This window comes from Heterocephalus glaber, unplaced genomic scaffold, assembly GCF_053883595.1.
Source record: "Heterocephalus glaber isolate CG9 unplaced genomic scaffold, H.glaber_assembly_v1.0 deba00000594, whole genome shotgun sequence".
In the NCBI taxonomy this organism is placed as follows: Eukaryota; Metazoa; Chordata; class Mammalia; order Rodentia; family Bathyergidae; genus Heterocephalus; species Heterocephalus glaber.
In genome coordinates, this window is record NW_028258151.1 from 11,372,199 (window position 1) to 11,388,629 (window position 16,431).

Genomic DNA, 16,431 nt, shown 5'->3' on the forward strand with positions numbered 1-16,431 from the left:
ATTTGTGATTCATTATGAAGTATCTACTATACAGAAAATTGTCCTTAACTATACATGTAAATTATGTTGTTAAAGGTCATATAGAATAAGCTGTTATTGCCATTATGATTTTCTCTGTGACTTGGAAAACAACTAAATCTTTGAAGCTGTATCAAACTTTTTCAAGGCAAATTATCTGAATGAATTCTTCTATTGGCTGATGCTACTCCCTGGCTAGAGCTGGCTAAACCATGAACAGAATGTGGACTGGGACCTGAAAGCTACCCATCTCTATGGCAGTGGGATGTTAGCAAGTACATGGGGAGGTATTGATATAGGGGATAGGGTGTGGCAAAACTGTGTGGAGAAGTGGGTGGGACCTGTCAATTATAAGATTCCAGGACAAGGGCCAGAACCCCATATGGCCCTTGAACTTCTAATGAGCTCCCATGAGATGTGGACAACATAAAGACCCAACCCTGAAGGAGCCTGCTATCTTTTTTTTTTTTTTTTGTAGCAGGGATTGAACTTGGGACCTTGTGCTTGCAAGGCAGGCAGCAGAACCACTGAGCTAAATTTCCGGCCCACGGAGCCTGCTATCTTGACTCTCCACAATAGCCCACCTTGTGTCCCTAGGTACAGGGTGCATTTTTATTTTTGCTTTTACCTTTTCTTTTGTTCTTTCCTTACCCCTTCACGCATCACCCTTCACCTTTAAAAAACTTTTGTCACCTGTTTTTGGCTTGTCTCATCCAATTCTTTGTTCAAGACAAGAAGGACCTGGAATACTTTTGTTTGGCAAGCCATTTTTGAAGAAACTGCCCAATTACAGTGTGGGGCTGCCATGATCTGTGTATGGATGGAGAAGTGAAGAAAGACAACCTAGAGAGAGAAGATGAAGTCTCACTGTTGAAGGCCACCAAGAGGAGATATCAGAGTATTTCCTGGCCTCTCTGTGCCATTTCTACTCTGGGAGGCCTCAGTTCATTTCTGATATCCAGCTGCATTTCTGCCCCAAAAAACAGGGTTTCTATCTTCTGTTACTTGTCATTGAAAGTCTTCACTAAACAGAAATGTAATTACATAAATATAGGGACAGCTGGGAGGACAGTCACCGAAATGGCCACACAGGCTCTGTGTGGGTAGGGGGACTGCTGCTGCCATTTACTTGCTTACTGTATGCCAACATATTTCCTATAATTAAAATTTTATAATAAAGTACATTTATTTTTTATTGTGGCAAATACACATAACAAAATTTATCATTTTTATAATTTGAAAGTGTACAATTCAGTGGCATTTAGAACAATCACAATATAATGCAACCATCACCACTACCTAGTTCCAAACATTTTTGTCACCAAAAAGAAAAGCCTCTGCTCATTAAACAGTTACTCCCCACTGCCCCATCTCTCTGGAATCTCCGAAAATCACTAATCAATCTACTGTTTCTCTGGACCTGCCCATTCTGGAAGGTTACATTTATTTAAATCTAATGTGCCTAAAACATATCACTGAGATGGCTGACTTGCTGTTACGGTTTCAATCTGAAATGTTCCCCAAAAAGTCCATATATTAAAGGCTTCATTCCCAGCCCAAGGCACTACTGGAAAATGGTGGAATTGTTAAGAGGTGGGGCCTAGTTGGAGGAAATTATGTAAGTAGGGATATGCCCTTGAAGGGAATGTTGTTGCAACTCCAGTCTCTCTCTCCTCTCCTCTTCCCCCCCCGCCCCCATCTCTCCCTCCCTCCCTCCTTTTTTTCTCCTGGCTCCCATGATGTGAGCAGACTCTCCCATCTCCTGTTCCCACCATGATGTACTGTGCCACCACAGGCCCAAGGCCACTAAGTCAAGCAACCATTGACTGAAATCTCTGAAACTGTGAGCCAAAAGAGAACTTTTCTCTTTTTAAGGTGGTTTATCTCAGATATTTGTTACTGCAGCAGAAACCTCACTAATGTATTTGCTAATCTGCCTCAAATGCTTCCAATATTCAATGTAACCTCTGGAAATGTCTCAACTCTTACAACAATCTCTTAGTCATTATATGTCAAAATCCTTTAAGTAGAAGGCATAAGATGAAATGATACAAGTTAGTTTAACTACTGATATTTTAAATTGTGCGTATGTCAAAGAAAAATGATTCCAAAACTAACATCCCTTACTCCCTTGAGTAGTCTCAGTCTATATGGCTAATACCTGTGTAATTGTTATGGAATGTAAGCTTTATGTATCCTAAGTCTAATGCCATTGTCTTTTTCCTGTGTTTAGATTTAAATTTTTATGCCAAAATTTTACTTGATTGGATACATCTGCATAATAATAAAAAAATTTTAAAAGTTTTGTTATTTAAATACATTAACTATATTTTATATTTTATATGTGGCCCAAGACAATTCTTACCACTCAATGCAGCTCAGGCAAGCTCAAGTATCCAACCCACAGGCCACAGGTTAGATACACCTGAGATATTCTAAGAATTCAGGTTTAGTAGTTTAATTGAAATGAATATGTAGATCAATAGATGAGAATCAAGGGGAAAAGAAAGATTTTACAAAATTCATACAAGGCAAAAAAAATTTAGCTCAAGAAAACTTTAAAATAAAAATTAAACCTAGAAAGATTTCATAGAGATATGTCAGTGATCAACACTTATTATAACTGGGCTGGGGATTTAGCTCGGTGGTTTCACCGACTGCCTTGCAAGCACAAGGACCCGAGTTCAATCCCTGGTACCAAAAACAAAAAAAAAAAAAGAAAAAGAAAATTTATTAAAGCATTTGTTATTGGTTGATTTCATGATGGCAGCCATTGTTTCTGGAGTGAAGTGGAATCTCAGCGTTGTTTTCATTTGCATCTCTCGAATGACCAGTGATGTTGAACATTTTTTCATGTATTTATTTGCTATTTCTACTTCTTTGTCTGAGAAACGTCTGTTCATTTCAGATGCCCATTTTTGGATTGGGTCTTTAAATTTGGGAGGTCTGATCTTTTATGGATTCGAGATAGTAGACCTTTGTCTGAGGAACAGCAGGTGAAGATTTTTTTCCCATATTGTGGGTTGTCTCTTCACACTGCTGGTGGTTTCTCTTGCTGTGCAGAAGCCTTTTAATAAGAAGAGATCCCATCTGTTGATTGTTTGTGCTAGTTCACGGGCAACTGAGGTTTTGTTCATAAAATCTTTTCCTACACCGATGTCTTCAAGGGTTCTACTTAACCTCTGTTCCAACTGGTTCAGAGTTTCTATTTTAATATTTAGATCTTTAATCCATTTTGATTTTAGTTTAGTGCATGGCGAGAGATATAGGTCTAGTTTTAATCTTTGGCAAGCTAAAGCCCAATTTTTCCAGCACCATTTATTAAAGAGGCTATCTTTCCTCCAGTGAGGGTGTTTGGCTCCATTATCAAAGATGAGATGGCTGAGTGTGTCTGGCATTGTTTCTGCATCTTCTAATCTGTTCCATTGGTCCTCAGGTATGTTTCTTTGCCAGTACCATGCTGTTTTTATCACAGTAGCTTTGTAGTAGAGTTGCACATTGGGGATTGTGATACCCGCTGCCATGTTTCTGTTACCTAGAATTGCTTTTGCTATTCTGGGTCTCTTCTTGTTCCAAATGAATTTTTGGATTGTTTTCTCAAGGTCCATGAAGTATGCTGCTGGGATCTCAATTGGAATTGCATTAAATCTATATAGCAGTTTTGGAAGTATGGCCATTTTCACTATATTAATGCTTCCTACCCAGGAGCAGGGGATGTCTGTCCATTTTCTGATATCATCTTCAATCTCTCTTTTCAGAGTGCCATAGTTTTCAGAGAAGAGGTCTTTGATTTCTTTTGTTAGGTTGATTCCTAGGTACTTCAGTTTTTTGGATGCTATTGTGAAAGGAATTATTCGCCCTATTTCTCTCTCAGGGAGTCTGTCATTGGTGTAGAGGAAAGCTATTGATTTTTTGTGTGTTGACTTTGTAACCAGCTACTTGACTGAATTTGGTTATTAAGTCTAGAAGACTTTTGGTGGAGTTCTTGGGGTCTTCTATATACAGTATCATGTCATCTGTAAATAATGACAATTTGACTTCTTCATTTCCTATCTTTATTCCTTTTATTTCTTTCTCTTGTCTAATTGCCGTGGCTAATGTTTCCAGAACTATATTGAGCAAGAGTTGTGATAGTGGACATCCTTGTCTTGTTCCTGATTTGAGTGTGAAGGATTTCAGTTTTTGACCATTTAGTATGATATTGGCTGTTGGTTTTTCATAGATGGCTTCTATCAGTTTGAGGTAGAGACCATCTATTCCAATTTTTTGTAGGGTTTTTATCATAAATGCATGTTGGATTTTGTCAAATGCTTTTTCTGCATCTATGGAGATAATCATATGGTTTTTGTCCTTGGCTCTATTGATATAGTGTATTACATTGATTGATTTTCGTATATTGAAGCATCCCTGCATCCCTGGGATGAATCCCACTTGATCAGGGTGTATGATCTTCTTGATGATCTTCTGCATTCTGTTTGCCAGTAACTTATTAAGGATTTTTGCATCTATGTTCATTAGTGAGATTGGCCTATAGTTCTCTTTTTCAGTTGGGTCTTCCTCTGCTTTGGGGGTCAAGGTGATGCTTGCTTCCAGGAATGAATTTGGGAGTATTGCTTCCCTTTCAATTTCATTGAAGAGTTTAAACAGTAGTGGCAGCAGTTCCTCTCTAAATGTCTTGTAGAATTCAGCAGTGAAGCCATCAGGGCGTGGGCTTTTCTTAGTTGATAAGTTTTTAATTATGTTTTCAATTTCATTGGTTGATATTGGGTTGTTCAGAATTTTTAGGTCTTCTTCATTCAACTTTGGTAATTCATATGTATCTAGGAATCTGTCCATTTCTTCTGTGTTGTCCATCTTACTGACGTATAGGTTCTGGAGGTAGGTATTGATGATCCTCTGGATTTCTGCTGGGTCTGTTGTAATTTCACCCTTTTCATTCCTAATTGCATGGATTTGGGCCTTTTCTTTCCTTTTTCTGACAAGGTTGGCTAAAGGTTTGTCAATTTTGTTGATTCTTTCAAAGAACCAACTCTTGGCTTCATTGATTTTTTTGTATTGTTCTCTTAGTCTTCATTGCATTGATTTCTCCTCTGATCTTTATAATTTCCTCCTTTGTATGAGCTCTGGGGTTGTCCTGTTCTTCTTTTTCTAGAAGCTGGAGGTGCAGCATCAGGTTGTTTAACTGGGCTCATTCTGTTTTCCTAATATGCTCATTCACTGCTATGAATTTCCCTTGTAAGACTGCTTTCATTGTGTCCCATAGATTCCGATATGTTGACTGTCATTGTCATTTAATTGAAGGAACTGTCTGATTTCTTCTTTAATTTCCTCTGTGACCCATTGGTTATTCAGAAGTGTGTTGTTCAATTTCCACATGTTTATGAAATTTTTCGAGTTTCTTTTGCCATGGATCTCCAATTCCATCACACTATGGTCTGACAATATACAAGGGATAACTTCAATTCCTTTGCACTTACTTAAACATGTTCTATGTGTGAGTATGTGGTCTATTTTGGAGAATGACCCATGTGCAGCTGAGAAGAATGTGTATTGTGATTTTGTGGGGTGGAAGACTCTGTAAACATCTGTTAAGTTCATTTGTTCAAGAGTTCGATTGAGTTCTAGTATTTCATTACTTATTTTTAGTCTAGTTGATCTATCTATTTGTGACAGTGGGGTGTTGAGGTCCCCCACTACAATTGTATTAGTGCATATATGACTTTTCATGTCCATTAGTATTTGTTTTATATAGTTGGGCGCACTAGTGTTTGGTACATAGATATTCATGATTGTCATCTCTTCCTCTTGGATTGTTCCCTTTACAAGGATGTAGTGTCCTTCTTCCTTTCTCTTAATCAGTGTTGGTTTGAAATCTACTTGATCTGCCAAGAGGATAGCTACTCCTGCTTTTTTTCGAGTTCCTGTCACATGGAGTATTGTTTTCCACCCTTTCACCTTCAGTCTGTGAGTTTCCTTTTGAATTAAGTGTGTTTCTTGTATGCAGCATATTGTTGTATTTTGCTTCTTGACCCATTCTGCCAGTCTATTTCTTTTGATTGGTGAATTGAGACCATTAACATTGATGGTTATAACTGAAACATATTGACTTATCATTGCCATGACTTTTTCTTTTTGTTAGGTTCTCCCCCTTTCCATTTAATTTCTTGTCATGCCAGATGGGTTCATTCTGCTTTGCTTCCTGGGGTTGTGATCCTCAATGTCTGTTCCTAGGATATTGTGTAAAATTCTTTGGAGTGTTGTTTGGTATTCATGAAGTTCCTAAGGTGCTCTTTGTCATGAAAGTATCTTATTTCTCCATCCATTTTGAAAGACGGTTTTGCAGGGTACATCAATCTGGGTTGGAGGCTGTTTTCTTTTAGGGCTTGGAATATGTCACTCCAAGCTCTTCTTGCCTTGATGGTTTGTGTTGAGAAGTCTGCTGTGATTCTGATGGGCTTTTCTTTGTATGTGATTTGTTTCTTTTCTCTCACTGCTTGCAGAACTTTGTTCTTCTGTTGAGTTTCTGGAATCTTAACAATTATATCCCTATGTGTAGATTTTTTTTGATCAAGGCTATTTGGAGTCCCATATGCCTCACTTATCTGTATGTCAAGCTCTTTTCCTCTGCTTAGGAAGTTTTCTGCCATTATTTCTGTGAAGAGATTTTTTATGTCATCTCCACTCTCTCCTGTTTCTTCATTGACTCCAATCAGTCTTATATTATTCTTCTTTGCATCATCTAGCAGCTGCTGGATTGATTTCTCATGTTCCCTTATAATTTTGAAGCAATTTTTCCTTTTTTGGTCACTAATTGCAATCTTATCTTCTATATCTGAAATTCTGTCCTCACATTGGCTCATTCTGCTGTGTAGACTTTCAATGGAGTTTTTCATGTCCTGGAAATCTATTTGCATCTGTTTTATGGATTCCATTTCTTTCCTATGTTGGGATTCCATCATGTTCCTGAGCTCCTCTCTAGATTTATTAATCATGTCTTGCACTAGGGGCACAATTTCTCCTGTTATCTGAGAAATTATTTCTGATTTCATTTTTTCCAGATCCCCTTTTGTTGCCAGTTCAGTGGGTCCAGGCGGTTGAGTATCAGAGTATTCCATCTCATTTCCCTTTGGGGTTGCTGTAGGTGATCTGGAAGTCTGGTGTTGAGACTTATTTACATGTTTTCTCATTTTGACGGGGGGTGGGGGGCTGTTGGCACCTGCATGAATTACCTCCTCTGAGGTGGGAGAGGTGGGACATGGGCTGGGAGCAGCAGGAGGGATGGTGGCTGGGAAGCCCCTTCGTCTGGACCAGGAGCAGTGGGACGGTGGCTCAGAAGCCCCTACCTCTGGGCCGGGAGCAGTGGGACTTGGTACCCTGGTCTGGCGGTCCGGTGTCCTCTGTGTCTTTGTAGTGTGGAACCAGGTGGCTGTACAGAGGAGCGGGGGGGGGGGTCCAGTGGATTGTTGCCGGGGTGTGGGCTGATTCGGCGTTTTCTGTGCGACTCGGGACCTTGGTAGGGCGTGGGCAGACCTGCCTGTCTGCAGCAGGCTGATTCAGCATGTTCCGCAAGACCCAGAATAGTCTTGAAGTCACTATGTAGCCCAGTCACTATGTGGCCTCAGACTCTCAGTGATCCTCCTGCCTCAGCTTCCTGAGTTCTGGGATTATAGGCATGTCCCACCATGCCCGGGTTTCATTTGCTTTTTAAAAAATCATTTTACTAAGATAAAGTATATATAACATGAAACTTGCCATTTTAACCACTCTTAAGTGTATAATTCAGGGGCCTTGGGCAACCATCAACACTCATCATGACCGGAACCTTGTCATCATATCTAAACAGAGAAATTCCATTCCTCTTACCTCCAGCCCCTGGTAACCTCTCTTCTACTTTCTGTATCTGTAAATATGCCAATTCTAGGTACCTCATATCAGTAGAATCACCTTACCTTCCTTTCTTCCTTTCCTCCTTCCCTTTCCTTTCCCTTCCTTTCATTTCCCCTTTCCTTTCTTTTTTTCTTTCCTTCTTTCCTTCCTTTCTCTCTCTCCCTCTCTCTTTCCTTCCTTCTTCTTTCTTGAAACTAGGGCCTTTGCACTGAGCTACATTGCCAGCCTTCTTTTTGTTTGTTTGTTCGTTTGTTTACATTGAGACAAAGTCTTGTTAAATTGCCCAGCTGAACTTGGACTTATGATCCTCCTGCATCCCAGCATGCTGGAATTACAGAATCAATCTTTCATTTGCTTTTAATTTAAAAAAAGAAAAAACAAACAACAAGAACAAACAATGCCTTCATTTTGACTCTCTTTCTCCATTTCACAATGAAATTTCAAATCCTGTAGATTGTATTTCCAACCTGTCTCCTGAATGTATTCCCTTCATCCATCCCTCCTGCCACTGCTGGAGCTCAGACCCGAGTTGCTTCTTCCTCCTTTGCCCTCAGGACTGTCCTCCTTGTCTCTCTTTCTCAGGTCTCTACTTCAGTCCCTTCTCACTTCCTGGAAATGAGCTTCCACACTGTCTCACCTCACTCTACCTCTGGTATGTTGCTAGAAGTTTAGGATGTGTATATTTTGGTGTCTCTAACATTTGGCAATGTGCTAAACAGCTGATAGTTTCTCAGTGTTTTTTGTTTTGTGTTTTTTTTTATATTTTGTGAGACAGGGTCTCACTATGTAGTTCAGCCTAGCCTTAAACTCACTATGCAGCCCAGGATGGCCTCAAACTCATGGCAGTCCTCCTCCCTCAGCCTCCTGAGTGCAGGCACTATTGTTTATTAAATAGAATGAAACAATGTTGACTTTAAGAAGACGACAGGAAAAGGCTAACACATAACTAATTCATGGTGATTATCCACGAAGTGTCGCACTTAAAGGATTAATTCCATTTATAAAAATGGTGAAAGCCTCAAAGAAGAGGGGATATTTTGTCTGGCTGTATAGACCACATTTGTTCTGTGTGTGATCATATTATTTAAAACTTTTTAAAGTATATTCCTTTAAAGTTTTATATGGGGATGAAATTCACATAACAAATAATTTGTCATCTTAACCACTTGAAAGTGCACAATTCAGTGATTTTTAGTATTTTCATAATGATGCACAACCTCCACCAGTACCTATTTCCACATTCCCATCACCACAATGAAACTCCACACTTCCTAGTTTCCCCTCCTCTCATCCCTTGGAAGCCACTAACATAGTCTCTGTCCACCTGGATTTTCCTATTGCCTATTGTGTCTGATTCTTTGTACTTAGCATAGTATTTTCGAAGTTCATTGATTGATCAGTTGATACACATTTTGTTACTTTCATTATTGGCTATTATCAATAATGCTGATATGATACAATGATCATATGTTTTCAGTCATCTTGTTTATAAACTAAGGAGTAGAATTGCTAGGCCATATAGTAACACTCCATTTAATGTTTTGAGGAACTGCCAGACTGTAGTCCACAGTGGCAACAGCATTTTACATTCTCACTAACAATGTATGATGCTTTCTATTTCTTCATGCCCTTACCAATGTACATTTATATTCCTTTAGAAATGATTGTCATACCAAGATATATCATGGAAAGGTACAAATGCCCAATGATGAATGTCATCATATTGCATACCTAAAATGTACCAATAAACTTAACGAATAATAATAAAGAAATGATTGTCATTCTAGTGAGTGTGCTGGCTATCTCATTGCGGTTTTTATTTACATCTTCCCTATAAATGACAATATTTGGCATCTTTTCCCATATTTATTGTCCACTGTAAATCTTCTTTGGTGAAATGTTTATTGAAATCCTTTGCTTAGTTTTAATTAGGTTTTTTTTTTATTATGGAGTTGTACATATTTTGAATATTAGACCTTTATAATAGACCTAATTTGTAAATATCCCCCCTTTCAGTAGGATTTTCTTTTCTTGATAGTGTCTATTGACAAATAAAGGTTTTGAATTTTGATGGTGCCCAATTTACTTGTTTTCAGTGACATGTTTCAGAAACCATTACCTGACCATGGTTTTTTTGTTTTTTGTTTTTTTGGTACCAGGGATCAAACTTGGGTCCTTGAGCTTTTGGGGCAGGTGGCGGCACCACTGAGCTAAATCCCCAGCCCACCATGGCTTTTTATAGCATTTAAAAAAGCACTGAAACATCTGCTCCCCGATTTCGGTTTCTAGTATCAACCTTCAGTAACAGCAACCAGGGATCTTTGGAGAAATGGCTGATGCCAAGACTGGTATAGGAAATGTACAAGATCAGCTTAAAGCACAGTCTGAATACCAGAAGGTACAGAAGTACTCAAAAATTAAAACAAAAGCAACATACATTTTTATGAGTATTTTTAACAACATACATTTTATGAATATTTTTAAAGGGACACAGGACTCAAAGAAAAGAGCTTCTCACCCTGCCCGCCCGGGTCCCATACGCCTAAGTTCTCGCGCGAGTTATAGTTCCGCTCTTTTGGCTCTCTGAGCAGCACCATGGCGGTGGGCAAGAACAAGCGCCTTACGAAAGGCGGCAAAAAGGGAGCCAAGAAGAAAGTGGTTGACCCATTTTCTAAAAACGACTGGTATGACGTGAAGGCACCGGCTATATTCAACATAAGAAATATTGGAAAAACACTAGTCACCAGAACTCAAGGAACCAAAATTGCATCTGATGGGCTCAAGGGTCATGTGTTTGAAGTGAGCCTTGCTGATCCGTAGAACGATGAAGTTGCCTTTAGAAAATTCAAGCTAATTACGGAAGATGTTCAGGGCAAAAACTGCCTAACTTCCATGGTATGGATCTCACCCGTGACAAAATGTGTTCCACGGTCAAGAAATGGCAGACCATGATCGAAGCTCATGTTGATGTCAAGACTACCGATGGTTATTTGCTTCGTTTGTTTTGTGTTGGTTTTACTAAAAAAAGGAACAATCAGATACGGAAGACCTCTTATGCTCAGCACCAACAGGTCCGCCAAATCCGGAAGAAGATGATGGAACTCATGACCCGAGAGGTGCAGACAAATGACCTGAAGGAAGTGGTAAATAAGTTGATTCCAGACAGCATTGGGAAAGACATAGAAAAAGCTTGCCAGTCTATTTATCCTCTTCATGATGTCTTTGTCAGAAAAGTGAAAATGCTGAAGAAGCCCAAGTTTGAATTGGGAAAACTCATGGAGCTTCATGGTGAAGGTAGTAGCTCTGGAAAAGCTACTGGAGATGAGACTGGAGCTAAAGTTGAACGAGCTGATGGATATGAACCACCAGTCCAAGAGTCTGTTTAAAATCCAGATTTTTAATAGTGATAAATAAAATCCTATTTGTGATGAAAAAAAAAAAAAAAAAGAAAAGAGCTTCTCATGGCCAAAGCTGTGATGATACAAGGAACAAAATAAATGAAGTAGCATAGGGTTATATAATTCATAGTATAAAATGCATACCTATAAGTCCATATTATGTAAATAAGTGATTGAATACATTAATAGGAAAGAATAGTCAAATCTCCCATGCAGAAGAATTCTGGTGTGGTTTAGATCTGAAATGTCTACTACAAGCCTCACGTGTTTGGAGGGTGATTGGATCATGGGGGTGCTATACTCATCAGAGTAATTGTCCACTGATGAGTTCATAGTTGACTCACTGTTATGAGGTAGGGCCTGGTTACAGGTGGGTCACTTGGGACATAATCTGGCAGGATATATTGCCCCCCCAGGCTCCTCCCTTCACTCTCTGCTTCCTCGCTGCCACAGGATGAGCAGCTTCCCTTCACCCAAATCTTTTCACCATGCTATTTCTGTCTTGGAGCAAGACAACCACAGACTGAACCCTCTGAAACCATGAACCAAAATAAAGCTCTCTTCCTTTAAGTTGCAAATGTTGGGTATCTTGTCCCAAGTGATGGGAAAATGACTAGGACAAATTCCAATTAAATTATGTAGATAATATGTAGAATATTATGAAGAGCATATCTCTCTAGCTTTAAATATGCACTTTCCTTCCAAAGAGTACAGTATGGAAAGAGGGGACAAAGAATATCTTACAATGAAGAAACCTGGGAGACATTACTTCAGCCTTGTGATCAATGTCTTGTCAATAGTCATAAATCATTTTGACAGGAGGTACCATGACAGGACATACTGAAAGTGACATTTCACCTCTGTGAGCTTCCTCCCACTTCCTTACCTATTTGTGGGGAGAATGATCAGACAAGTTCCAAAAGAAAAGTATCCAATATCTTTCCAGAATGCCTTAAAAAATTTCATGATCATTGAAAACAGGGGATGTCTGAGAAACTGTCACAGCCAAGAAGAGCCAATGGGACATGAACATTAATACAATGTTTTACCTTGAATGGAATTCTGGAATAGAAATGAGTAGTGGCAGAAAAAATAAATCTGCATAGGCTATGGACTTCAGTTAATAATAAGTGATTTACATTGCTTCATTAATTGTAACCTACCTTACCTAGTGTAAAATGTCAATAGTAAGAGAAAATGTGCAGGGTGTATTTGGAAACTCTATTATCTACTCATTTCTCTTTAAATATAAAATTGTTCTAAAAGTAAAGTCTATTAATAAAAAATACTATCTATAATAGTATCATAAATTAAACAGGAAAGATATACGAGACCTGTTACCAATAACAAGGAAGACATTGCTTATTAACATTTTTTAAATTTAAAAAGAATTTTTTAAAGAATAAATGGAGAGATCTACTGAAACAATAAAAGCAATGTTTCATGTTTCATTTTAGGCAGTTTGCAAGTAAGAAAATCATTTCCAAAGACATAAGAATTGTTTTTCAAGCTGAAGGTGTAGCTCAGTAACAGAGCACTTGCTGAGCATGCTTGAAGTTCTGGGTTCAATCCCAGCATGGGTGGGGTGGAGGGGGGCAGGGAGGGATTATTTTTCAGGCATCCAGATGAAGTGGTGGGAGACAGAACATTGATCTGTATGTAGTTAACTTGAGTTTGTGGATGCTGATGCAATAAACCTGATTCTTAAAAGAAAAATTATTAAATAGAAACATAATAGGGGCTGGGGATTTAGCTCAGTGGTGCTGCAACTGCCTCACAAACACAAGGTCCTGAGTTTGATTCCCGGTACTGAAAAAAAAAAGAAACATAATAAATTGATTGTATTTTTCTGATATATTTTAGCTAATACTTTTTTGGGACTCAACCCAGGCTGCCCTTGAACTCACTGTGTAACTCAGGCTGGCCTCACACTGGTGGTGATCTTCTGCCTCAACCTCCCAACTGCTGGGACTACAGCTATATGCCTCCATGCCTGGCTAGTAGTGAATCTCTTTACAAGTCTGCTTTCATGACACATAAGGTTTTATTACTTAGAGGAGATTTTTGTTTATTATTTGTCAGATGGTGGGCATTTCAAGTTTTTGCTTTTTGGCCATTTAGAAAGATACTGCTATAAACATTTGCACACACATTTCTATGTGAACATATGTTTTCATTTCTCTTGGATATGTGCCGAGGAGTAAAACTACTGGGTCATATGGTAACTATGTTTAAATTTTTGGAGAAACTGCCAAATCGTTTTCCACAGAGGCTGCACTGTTTTACTCTCCTACCAGCAGTGTGTAAGCATACCAATTTCTTTACATCTTCAATAATATTTGTCATTTTTCTCTTTTCTAAAAAAGAATTATAGCTATTCTATTTGGTGTGATGTAGTATATCATTGTGGCTTTAATTGGCATTTCCTTAATGGGTAATAATGTTGAGCAGCTTTTCAGATGCTTATCAACCACTTCTGTATCTCCTCCATATGGCAAGTGCTATAGTTTGCACCTTAAGGTCTTGGTCCCCAGCTTGGGAGGTGGTGGAGCCTTTAAGATGTGGGGCTTAGTGGGAGGTCTCTAGTCACTGTGTCTGTGAAGGCGATGTGGGACCCTGGCCCCTCCTTCTTTCTCTCCAGCCCTGAGGGAAGCAGCTGTGCTCGGCTACACACTCCTTGCCAAAATGTGATGCCTCAGGCCCAGAAGCAACAGAGCCATGGGCCAATCAATCAGGAGCTGGAATCTCCAAAACCATGAGCCAAAAGAAGCCTTTTCTCTTTATAAGTTGATTTTCTCAAGTATTTTGTCCGAACAATGGAAAGATGACTAACACATCATATTCATCCATAAGGCTAGGTCTTGCACTCAGAATACATTGAGTAATAAATTTCTAGTATTGAAATAATTTTTACTATGGCCTCAGACTCAATAAAATGCAGAGATGAAAGAAGTGGCACATTTAGTTAGCATATGGAAACAAAGACCTATTACAGAATGAAGAATTATTATGAGTGATTAAGGAGAGAACACTGATAAGTGGCTCGGCTGGGGAGGACTCAACCCCAAGCAGAGGAAAAACAGGAAGTCGGTGTATTAGGTACCGTGGGGAGGAAAGCCAACTAGAAAACCAGTGTGCGTGTGCAGGTGTGTGTATGCGTGTGTGTGTACATGTGTATGTTGATCATTTATCAATTTACTTGTTCATAACTCACCAAAAAGAACAATCTCAGTAGGCTACCAAAGTCAATGAGCAGAGTTAAACTTCCAAAATAAAGTCACACCAATGGGGATTGTAACAATTTTTATAATTTCCAAGTTTATGGACTCAAGATTGATGATTTTTACTATGTAAACTTCCCCTTTCCTTTGTCAGTTAGTTTTCTCTAACAACAAAAGATAAAGTCAACTCACCATAGCCACTATTGCCAGTAACATTCCACCACACAGCTAACCCTGGGCCTCAAATAGTCCCCAAATTTACTCTGAAATCTGACTCTGGTACAACTCAGGATTCTCTTTAGTTTGCTTTGTTTTTTGAGACAGGGTCTCCCTATGTAGTTCAGGCTGGTCTTGAATTTGCAGAGATATTCCTGCCTCAGTCTCCCAAGTGCTCAGATTATGGGTTTGTGCTACCATACCCAACTAGGATTCCCTTTATTGTACATCTCTATTCATTTTCTCTCACACTTCACATCTGGGTTCTGCCTATAGTTGCATCCTCTCCCTGCCCCCTTCCTCTCACTTCTTCTATTTCATTTATTTATTTATTTATTTATTTATTTATTTATTTATTTATTTTTGAGACAGAGTCTCACTATGTAGTTCAGGCTGGCCTTGAACTCACTACATAGCCTAGACTGGCCTGGAACTCACATTTGATCTGCCTGCCTCAGCCTCCTGAGTGCTCAGATATCAGGGATGTGCCACCATACCTGGTTACTTCTTTTTTTTTTTTTTTTGGTACCAAGGAACAAACTCAGGACCTTGGGGTTACAAGGCAGGCATGGTGCCACTAAGGTAAATCCCCGGCCCTACCTGGCTACTTCTTATTTCTAGTCCCATAACTTGCATGAGACTTGATCCTCAAACATAATCAATGATTTCCCAAAGACTTATTTTAAATTCATTTTCCATTGCTCCCCCCAGCACAGCCTTTGTTATTAGTTTAGTAGTACTCTATCTTCCAGAACTTTTAAAACACACTTATTAACATAAGCATGTAAAAGTCCACGGTATATATTGTGACATTTTTGTTTCTTCTTTTTAATTTTTATTTTGTGATTATTTGTAAAAATATAAATGAAATCAAACTGTTCCTATTGTTCTATGACTTGCTTCTAAGTGAAATGCCCTGAAGTTCTTTCCATGTTATACAATGAACTTTTCCTCATCTCTTTTATTCACTTTATAGTATTCCACAGTATACGTTCATAGCACAGACCATTTAACAATATTATTCTCTTTATTGTGTTCTTGTGGATATTCAGAAATTATTTAAATATTTTAAACAAAATACAATGAACATTCCAAGTTATGTCACTTCTTACACTTTTTCTTTTGTTGTTGTTGTGTTTTGTTTTGAGACAGTGTCTCACTATGTAGCCCAGGCTGGCCTTGAACTAGTGGTGATCCTCCTACATCAGCCTCCTGAGTGCTGGGATTACAGGCATGCACCAGCACACCTGGATCTCATTCATATTTGTAAAATGTTGCTCAGATGAAAACTATAAAAAAAATTAACTGACATAGTCAAATTGCCTTCCTAAGATGCTGTGACAATTTACACTTCTACCAAGATTATAAAAGTATATATTTCTTTACTTTTACTTTAATACTGAACATTATAGAACATGATACATCATGTAACGGTACAAGATCCCAATGATGAGTGTAACTGTATTGTATACTTAAAATGTACCAATAAACGTAATGAAAAAAATACTGAACATTATAAAATTTTTATTATTGTCAAACTGGTGGGCAAAAATTACTTATCATTTAAATTTGAATTTCCTTAACAATGTCAAACTTGAGTACCTTTTGGTATATTTATGTCTTAGTTACTTTCTCATTGCTGGACAAAATAATCAACACCCACAAGTTAAGGAGAAAGGTTTCTTTTAGCT

At 38.5% G+C, this 16,431-nt stretch overlaps 1 pseudogene across 1 annotated transcript; it reads left to right on the forward strand.

The window, feature by feature from the left end:
• The first annotated feature begins 10,455 nt into the window (after positions 1-10,455).
• LOC101715689 (small ribosomal subunit protein eS1 pseudogene) lies at positions 10,456-11,299 on the forward strand (annotated as a pseudogene). The gene has a single exon (XR_015448908.1). The product of XR_015448908.1 is annotated as a small ribosomal subunit protein eS1 pseudogene (transcript).
• The last annotated feature ends 5,132 nt before the right edge of the window (positions 11,300-16,431 follow it).